At 33.4% G+C, this 10,281-nt stretch overlaps 1 pseudogene across 1 annotated transcript; it reads right to left on the minus strand.

Moving 5' to 3' along the window:
- Positions 1-205: 205 nt before the first annotated feature.
- Positions 206-4,428, minus strand: LOC149557300 (potassium transporter 5-like; annotated as a pseudogene). Its single transcript, XR_016364865.1, has 9 exons — positions 4,042-4,428; positions 3,410-3,635; positions 3,056-3,304; positions 2,778-2,828; positions 2,317-2,577; positions 2,091-2,143; positions 1,766-1,880; positions 1,462-1,681; positions 206-1,294 (listed from the first exon to the last, which is right to left on the minus strand). The product of XR_016364865.1 is annotated as a potassium transporter 5-like (transcript).
- Between the last annotated feature and the right edge of the window lie 5,853 nt (positions 4,429-10,281).

Genomic DNA, 10,281 nt, shown 5'->3' on the forward strand with positions numbered 1-10,281 from the left:
ATATACCTTGCTTGCTGGATGTAGAAAGAAATATGTTATGGACTTTCCTATTTAAAATGAAAAAGAAATAAAGTCAGAGATGATAGTTCTGGATGAATAAGTGTCTATATTATCATGTCACTTCTTTTTAACTTTACTTTAAGAAGAGAAGAAGACAGATTTTAAAAAAGTACTCCTGATCAGTAAACAATTTTCACCCTTACACTCAGTAAAAACTTTAGTAATCTTATATAGACAAGATTTAAAACTAGTAATAGCATACGTACATTCTCTGTAGAGTGCCGATGGGGGAAAGACATCATAATACAGCCCCCTCCCTTCCTCATTAGCTACTTGATCACGTTCTTTTTTTTATATGGCAAAGAAATCAGGTCAAAAAAAGATATGTTGCAGATGACATCAAATCAGATGTAGTAGGTCATTCCAACTTGTAACAAATTCTTGTTTGGAGTCTCCAAAGCTGCCGTCATCTGCCTTGAATTTCTCTTGAGGAAATCATAGGCATAGTTAACCACAAATCTTTTGATCAGTGAAGAATCCTTACTTGCCGTCACCTCACTGTGTCCAAGCAAGTACACCACGCCAGCTGCCCTTGCCCTTTCTACAAACTCCAACTCCTCCTCTACACTCTCTTTACTAAAACATCCATCTTCCTCATCAAAACTAGTATCAACACACAAGCCCTCAGTCCCTATAAACTCCTTCAATGATTCCACCAAGAGGTTTTCAAACTCTAAACTATTACCAGTTCTAGTATCAGTATACCCATATCTTACAATACTCCTATACATCTTACATTGCTTATCACCAACCCTTCTAAAGAGAAAACGTTCTTCTGCTGGAACAGTATTCACGGGTAGAAACTTAAAACACACAAATACAACCACAGAATGTAAGGCAGGGAGGTTTGTAATGAAGTGTGAAAATATAGCAGGAACTCCTTGTGCTAATTCCGTGTAGAGAAACCCCATTCCCGGTGTTCTAGTAACACCCACACTTTTACTAAGGCTTGTTACGTAATCAGCTGACATTTTCTGCTCCACCTCATATGCATATCTCCTTGCATGCACATAGTGCCATACGTACATTACGAACAACAATACAGCTGCAAAAGATAAAGGCAGGTATCCTCCTTCGGTAAACTTCCACAACACCGCTGAGAAGAAGATAAACTCCACTGCCCCAAATATGACCACGTAGGCGCCCACCACTAACATCCGCGTCTGCCATATCATCAGCATTATCAGGGCAAGGAAGGCTGACGTCACTATCATCACTGCCACTACAGCTATGCCTGCACCAACGGGCAAATATTAGAAACTTGTTTGTTACTTTCTTTGATGCATGTAATTGATCTTTATCTTTATCTTTATTATGGTTAGGGTTATTGTATCTTGAAAGTGATTGTAATTAATCTTATCTTTATCTTTGTTATTCTGCTATGTTGAAATGATTGTGTACCGTATGCATTGCCGATGTTGGTTGTGTCTTTGAATGAAGCGGTGACAATCAAACATGCCACCATGAGAATATAGTTGATCTCTGGAATGTACGCTGACTTGAGGAAAGCACCCCATACACATGGATTGCTTTACTATGGTAAATGTGGCCGATATCATTGCTTGACTTGCGATGATTGAAGACGAAATGGCGACCACAAACATGGGGTAGTATAGAGAATCTGAATCATAGAAAAAACACATTTTTAGTGCCACGTTTATCATATTGTTCATTAGTTGTTTGTTCTACTAGTTTATTGCTTTACCTGGAATTGACTTGTAAAAGGTGTACGATACATTTTGTGGAAACCTCCGAAGGTATGCAGCTTGACCCACATAGGCACAGATCAAACAGGGATAAACTACTCCAGTAAATGCAATCTTTACAAATTCATCACAAGTGTGAGTTAGTTTAGGTGAACTTTTAAGTTCAGTTCTCCAACAGAGCTTCTATGTCGGTTAAAAGTTAGACGGTTTAAATATTATGTTTTGATTCTTAGATTAGAAGTGTTAAATAGTCAAAATTTAATAATTTTTCCAAACTTAATTTCTTCCTTGATGTTTAAAAATGACCCTAAAACTGAAACCCACCTGAATTGAACGAACAGAAAAATGACCCAAATCTGCAAACATGGCCTCAGTTCCTGCAGGACAATAAAATTGCAATCAATTAACTCAGTACTCACGATCAGAGTTATTGAGAAAAGAAAACATGGGTATGTAATAGTGGGTAAGATATTGCACAATCAAATTACTCTGTGTACCAGATCAAGGAAATTTGGAAAAGAAAAAGTGAATATTAAGTTATATTATATACCTGTAATGCAGAGAACTATTCCTCCTAGTGAGAGCCAGCCTTGTTTAGAATTTCTTTTAAAGTAGTCGATGATGTACATGGGATTAAAGGCACGAAGAACAGTAGTGTCATGTTTAGCCAAGTTGTAGATGCCGATGGAACCAATAAGCAAAAACCATACTAATATGTCAGGGCCAAACATACACCCAACTTTGTTGGTTCCGCAGCTCTGGACAGAGAAGAGAAGAACTAAAATGACCAGAGAGATTATCACCACCACATCTGCAAACAAATCATAAAGTCAGATTCTTTTGGAAGGTATGAGCAATTGTTATCCAATTTGTCTAATGTCTAGGATGCACTAATATACAATTAACTTTTATACACCAAATTTATACGTTGGGTGCTTTCTATTTCAATAAATGACCCAATCTTCCTACCCATCTCAAATATTATACTGTGAGAAAATCCCGAAAACTCACCTTGGTTGAGCGACTTGTCCACCCTTTTGATTCCCTCCACCGCTGAGAGAACTAAAATATATCAACAAATTAAGTGTTAGTGAAATTACGTGAACAAATGAAAGGGAAAAGTTGACAAATTTTGTACTAAGGGATTTATTGTGAATTAAGTAGAGTTCGAGATCATTTGATTTCTAACATAATAGATTGCACTATTGAAATATTGATATAACAAGCATACAATATATTGGAAAATAACAACAAAAAGCATTACATATTGAAAAAACAATAATATGTACCAGAGATGCAAGGGGTGAGGACGCCATCTCCTATAACCATACAAGTCCCCACAAGGGCTAGTATTAACAAACATCTCTTGGCAAAGTTACTTTGTTCAAGAGCTTCCTTTATTTTGATGGCTCTATTGGGCTGTCTACCTGCAACTTCAAGTTTATATGAGGAGAGTTTCCTATCTTCTTCCTGGTGATTAGGTATCATGCTGACATTTGCATGGCGGCAAATTAAAGAATAAAGAGCAAACGTTCCACCTGCAAAAGAAACCGTCTCTTTAAACTTAGAACACATGTTTTCACATCAAAAACATCAAACTTTGACCTAAAAACAAAATGAAACTAGAGCTGTTATAATCTTACCATCTCCATTATCATTGGCCCACAATACAATGAAGACGTATTTGATGAGGGGCAAAAGAGTGAGAGAATATATGATCAAAGACAAAGCCCCAAGAACGTCATCAGGATTTTTGATGCCATGAGGAAAAGTACTTGCATACACATAAAGTGGTGATGTTCCTATGTCCCCATAAACCACACCAATACTCTGAAACGCCAATTGCACAACTGCAGCCATGCTCAACATCTGAGAAACACCACAACCACAAACATCATCAGAAAATGCTTTACAATTCTAAAAGCTTGGACACAATCCCACTTCAAATTTTTAGCTGATACGGCTACTACCCACTTTAACATATTTAGTCTATACTGCTACAACCCCACTTTTTTAGTTTATATTTACAAAATGACTATCTACTTTCTTATAGGATGCACCAATGGTTAGATTATCTTCACATATCATAACTTACTTTACTATTATGCATGGCTGTGTCCTAAGAAAATTATAGTTGTTTCCTATACCTACTACAAGGATGTTAGACATAACCAAATTAACTAACAAAAAAACTCACAAGTCAATAGAAACAAATTTTACTAGTAGACAAATATGAAGGTCTAATTGGAGACAAGTATGTAAATTTTATTGCTACCTGAGTATGACCCATTCCTGTAACTCTGTTGGACTCCACATCTAAAGAATCAACCCTAGAGAAGCGCTTCTCTTTGAGTCTGCCATGAGAAGTGTGCTCCACTGTTTCAATCATTTCTTCATCCCCATTAACCATTTCTCTCTCACCACTTTCCTCCACAACTACCTCCTCTGTGGAACTGGATGCCATCATGCCCACAAATCCAAATAGCTAAATAAAAATATAGCTATAAACTTGAGAAAAAACCTTCAACTTGGACAAGGCATGGAGGAAGAGAGAAATTTATAGGTGTTTTCCTGATATACAAGAACTCATACAAAATGACCAGGCCATTTTATAGTACTTCATGGTAGTCCATGGCATATGTCATTCAAACTCTTTCTTCCTATTGGACGGCCTAAATTTGATGGTTTTTTTTGGGGATCTCTTCATAAAATATAATTAAGATTATGAGAGAATTGTGTTGTATAAAGGGGAAGGTTTTGTATGAAATGTTAAAAATTATATGAAAGTTATTTTAAATGAATGTCAATGACTGTCAAATAAAGATTTCAACTATATGGTCAGGTCATAAATGATTGTCATATGTTAGATTCAATACGTGTTAAGTGTTTTATTCATTCTTATGAAAGATGGGTTTGATGAGAAAGTTTATTGACCAACAATTTAATATTTAATTAAAATTATAATATAACAGTCTCATAATTTCTAAATAGCCAATTAATATCACAATATATGAAAGAATACACAATGTGGAAAATTATATGACAAGAACGGCCGACCGTCAAATTTTGATAAACTTCTACTAGGGTTTGTATTCTACAAAGGCGGCTATGTCGGTGGCTACACTTCCACATTGAAAACAAACGCCCTGTGGCATTTACTGAGTGCATAAGATTTGGTTTTCTCTACTTCACAGGCACGATGAAAACCTGCCAGACATTGTAGTTCTAAATAGAACGAACGAGAAACATTTTTCGCACCTACAAAGTCACGTCAGGGGAAAGTAGAACGAAAGTCATTCAATCTTTTTGTTATAAAATTAGGATTCATATGAAAGATATTTGGCATCTTTGAGATCACGGCTTACGTCCGTCATTAGATTCTGGAATATTCACACATAACAATCCAACATGTGCATCATTATATTTTAAACAGTCTAACATGTACATTTTCACTTGCAAAACAGTCTATCATATGCATTGATTTTTATAATGGAGTCCAGATCCAGTGAAACTATGTTTTCTTCAGCATAACAATTGTTGCATCTCACGTTTCCCTAATAGAGAAATGAATGGACTTCAGAGCGAACTGGTCCAAAGCATATTTGAAATAGATAGCATTCCCATTCTAAAATGGCTGTATATTCTAATTTATTAATCATTTAAAATTTACAAATTAGTTAACTTACAATTTAATTTAATATTAAACAATAAATACCCATTCTGTCGGCTGACTAGACCTTCAGAAATTTACAAAACAGTCAACTTGAAATTTTAATTTAATATTAAATAATAAATAAATACCCATTCAAGTCGGCTTCCTTCCCATTCCACTACCTCTCCTAATATCATATTTTTCTCATTGTCTTTGTGCAAATATGCTTGATCTCTCTAGACTATGTAATGATTATATTGCTTATTTTCCTTTTTCAATAAATCAAACATTTTTAGTCATGTGGTTAGATCATCTTTTTCTTTTCCTTTTTAGTCTAGGAATTACAAATATTCTAGATACATTTGAACTCTCTAGATTATTTCTTTTTTTCTAGCAATGGGAAAAACTTGTCAAAATTTATACTTATTGGATTATTCAACACTCATATTTATGATAGTTAGTTGTTAACATATAATTATTTTCACAATAGATAGTAATTTTTTTTTGAGTATTTACGTTTGTAAGAATATATCATTATAATGTAAGGTAAGGCTCTTAAATTTGATTTTAAGTGTATGAATATATAAATTATACTATAAGAAAATAAATAATAAATAAATATTATGTTAACAAATAAAAATGTAATGCATTTAAATTTGATTTTTTTAAATTTGTATGAATTCAATGTAGTATTCAAGTTTGTTGAGTTAATATGTCTAAAAAATTAAGTTGTGAGTTAATAATAATTTAAATATGTACTATAAATGGTATGTTTTACAAGCATATATATACTCAACAACATGTGCATTTGTTCTTATATCCCTGAATTCATCTCAAAGCTACCTTATGTGAGTTCATTATCAAGAGTTGAGTAAAGATACCTTTGAAATATGACTAACCTAATGTGCATTGTAAAAGATATGGCTAGCTTAATGTACATTATAAAAATTTGAAGAGCATGTGAAAATCCAAATGTCATAGCATGCCAACCTTTATTTACATTGCCTATTCTTAATATATTTTCATGCAATAGGAATTTGACTAATTCTAGGATGTGATTCAATGTCCAAAACTATAATTCTCACCTATGAACTCCTGACAATGTGAGCTAAAAAGGTGCAAGTAAACATGATTTTTTTAATTTGAAAAATAAAAGACAAACATTGACAACTTGAATATGTTCAATACCCCAAACCTAAAAATTAAGGCAACTTGTCAACATGCAACAACACAAATAGGATAATTAATCACTACATGTCCATCAAACACGAGGAAAGTCCCAATACACATTAATCATGGTCTATCAATTTATTTATATCATACTAGACCCCTCAAGATGTTAGAAGACTCCATTAGGTAAACTAAGCCTTCTCATGGTCCCTTAATGTTATGATTAACACTTGACAAGCATATAAATAAAAATTGGTGTCATTGAATCCCTCAAACTCACTCAAGACACATGGGTCACCTCAAAGGCTCCCTAAACACTAAAATCCCTAAAAGAAATTTTTTATTAGGTCAAGCAACCTCATGAGTGCTACAAAACTCTATCAAACACTTTCTCAACATTAGGGCACTCATAGTGGACTTGGGTGTCAAATCAAGACATAAGAACACCTAGAGGATGTGATGACATCACCTAGGATCACTAGTGTCCATTTTGGCACTAGAGTCCCTAGAAACCTTATTCCTATTATCATCCTCTAAAATCAGATTTGACTAGGCTACTTAGCAAACCAAAGGTATGCTATAATAAATTACATGTTATAGACTTAATGGAGCAGAAAAATGACCCTAGGAATGCATAAGGAACATAAAATAATTAAAAAGATTAGGGGACACAATATAATTATTGATAAATATATAATTTCTAATATCACATGTTGTAATATTTAGTTTGTATCCAAGTAATCAATCACAAGATGAGATAATAGGCTTAATTTACTATATGTAAGAAATACTCATGAAAATATGAATTTAAGTTCCTTTACTATAGAGTTATTGTAGTTAGATTCAACATTTATTATGATGATCTAAAAAGTAGCCTTTATATCATGATTATTAAAATATTAATTTATGCAAAATCATATAACAATAAATAAGTATTCGTAACAAATTTGCTTCTATGCTAGATTGTGATATTTCCAATTAACCTTCTACCTATTTAGGTACGCCCATATCTTTTGGTAAAATGGAGAATGCAATTTGGGCCAATCTTTTAGAAAGGGTCCAAGTTAAGCTAGCATCCTTGAAAGTGGCTTTTATTAGTAATACAAGGAAGCTCTAGATGCTTATTGAAGTCATTCAGAGTACCTTCATATATGTCATGTGACTTTTCCATTTTGCTAACATATGGGTCAAGTGTCTTTTCCATGTTCTTATTGATTCTTATATGCTATGTGTATTTTCCATATGCCTCTTACGTGGGTCAATAAACATGAGGCGATTAGAAGAAGATTTCTCGAGTCTAATTGTTGAAGATATAAAGAGATTATTTCATGTCTAGCAGGATAAAGTATGAAATCAAAATAATCTTGGGGATTAAATATGTGTAATAATTATAACCTAAATTTGGTCCTCCTTTATAAAGTTAGTTGGAATCTTATTATTTAATGATTCTTCATTTGTTTGCAGAATCCTATAGCCAAAATATTTGTAGAATAGGGAAGGAATAAGGTGGTTAGATATTTCTTCTCCCTCAAGCTTCAACTTTTGTATAATGGGCAATTGCACCAAGATGGTGTGCAAAAGGGAGGTGTAAGTGGACATCTTTTTTCTAAATTAGGTAAACCTAATCTTGGAAGAGTCATATGAGTGCACTCAAAATGAGAAGATGCGTAAAACAAAAAAATTGTAGTACACTAAATCTACTTTCTAAACTACTAAAATTGATAAAATTAAGAGGGTTAAACTTTGCATGCACATAAAAATCTAGTGATGCATACCAAGATCAAGTACATTGCAATAAAATATCTCTTCTTGAGAGAATTGGTACAAGACAAGGAAGTAAGGTTGGAATATGTGAATACTAAAGAACAGATTGCAAACATATTCACCAAACCATTACCTAAGGATGCATTTTTGTATCTAAGAGGTAAGCTAGGGGTCATTCCCCTATCTAAAGATCACTAAATAAAATTTAGTGATGCATCAACTAGAACCTATTGAAGCTCAATCAAGTTGATGTAGCAATTAAAGGACATATTGTATATGAATCTGTACTTAAGGTACATTGGAAGCTACATTGTTTACAATCTTTGGCATTAGATTTGAAAGAGAGAGTTCTAATGTCATAATTCTATGGAAAGGGAGAGAGTAATTGGAATTAACAAAGAGGGGGAAAAGTTGAAATTGTATGAAGAACTTGGTCTAATATCAAAGAGGAAGAGTTTGCTATGAGAAGAAGATGTTGAAGATAGTAGTTTTTGCTGATAGAGGGAGAAGACTAAAGTAAGAGGGAGTTCACACTGATAGAGGGAGTTCTCATGGATGAGAATCAGAATGAAACTAAGGATATTTTCCTTACTTTATTTTGCTCTATAATTTCATTGTATTATGACATATTGTGTTGCCATCAATGCCAAAAAGGTAGATTGTTGAAAACAATTGATCAATTGTATATTGTCTTTAATGTTACATAAAATGTCATGCATTCACTAGTCAATGTCTGTCAAGCTCACTCAGGTGATGAGGACAATTCTGTGTGTTTGCTGAGCATTCCTATTTATGCCAAGTTCAAAAGATAGTGTCTACCAATTTTACTTGAGAGATAAAGGAAAGTTGAAAGGTAACGAGTGTTAACTGAGCTCACTCAATTACCAAAGAGGATTCATAGATGGAAATTTCTACCGAGTTCACTTAGGATATAAAGCAAGTTGGCATGAAAACCAGTGTTAATCGAGCTCACTTGGTTAACAAAGGAAAATCTATTTTGGCTAGTGTCTACCGAGTAGGGTCAACTAATGAAGGATTTTCTTGTTTTGGTTTATTGAGTTAAATAATTTTTTTTGATGGTTTAATCTGATGGAGGAGATGAATATTAATTATTCTAAGTTGTATTCAAGCTGACTTGACAATGTGTAAGATATAAATGTAAAGTCAAGTTGTGGGATTGAATGTGAATGAGTGTGTGAAGAAAAAAAATTCTTAGAGGAAGATAATTTGAAGGATAAGAAGAATATCCTTATGGAGTTGCAACTTGATACATTTGATCAAGAAGCATAAAGTATTGAAGCCAAAATTGAGATCTGTAATCAGTAATTAAGCTACATCAGAAATCAGGTATTCTCATTGTTACTATCTAACCATAGTAGCAGTGATCTAAATCTCTTAACAGAGTTGGTTTAATAGCTATTTGTAGATCCTCTAACAAGGTGGAATTTCTACTTGGAGTGTCTTGAAGACCTCTAACAAGGCCACTCCTAACAAGGTGATTAAATCCTTTAATAGGATCACACCTAATATTGTGTTTTGTAACCTTTAATAGGGTTGGATCCTAATAGGGCTCACTTCATAAGAGTGAAAAATGGTATCTAGTTGCAATTGGTGGTTTTTCCCAAATTATGTTTCCACATTAAATCTTTGTGTCACTTGTGTTCATGCTATTTTCTTTATATGTATGCAACTAAGTTAAATTAAGGTTAATCATAGTTAACATTTTAAAGATCAATATATTCAGTTATTGCCAAGTAATAGTTGATTTTTAGTTCTTATTGAATTACAAAATTTGTTAGTGTAAACCAAGTGCCTAGTTACAATAGAATTTATCTTAACAGAGTTTATGTTTTGATGTGTGTTAACATCTAAGGGATCTGGGATTTATTATTGTGGTAATTGATTCATGCCTCCCCTCTCAGTTACTCC

The sequence above is a fragment of the Cupressus sempervirens genome, chromosome 5 (genome assembly GCF_028749045.1).
Source record: "Cupressus sempervirens isolate cs-2001-9-10 chromosome 5, ASM2874904v1, whole genome shotgun sequence".
NCBI lineage: Eukaryota > Viridiplantae > Streptophyta > Pinopsida > Cupressales > Cupressaceae > Cupressus > Cupressus sempervirens.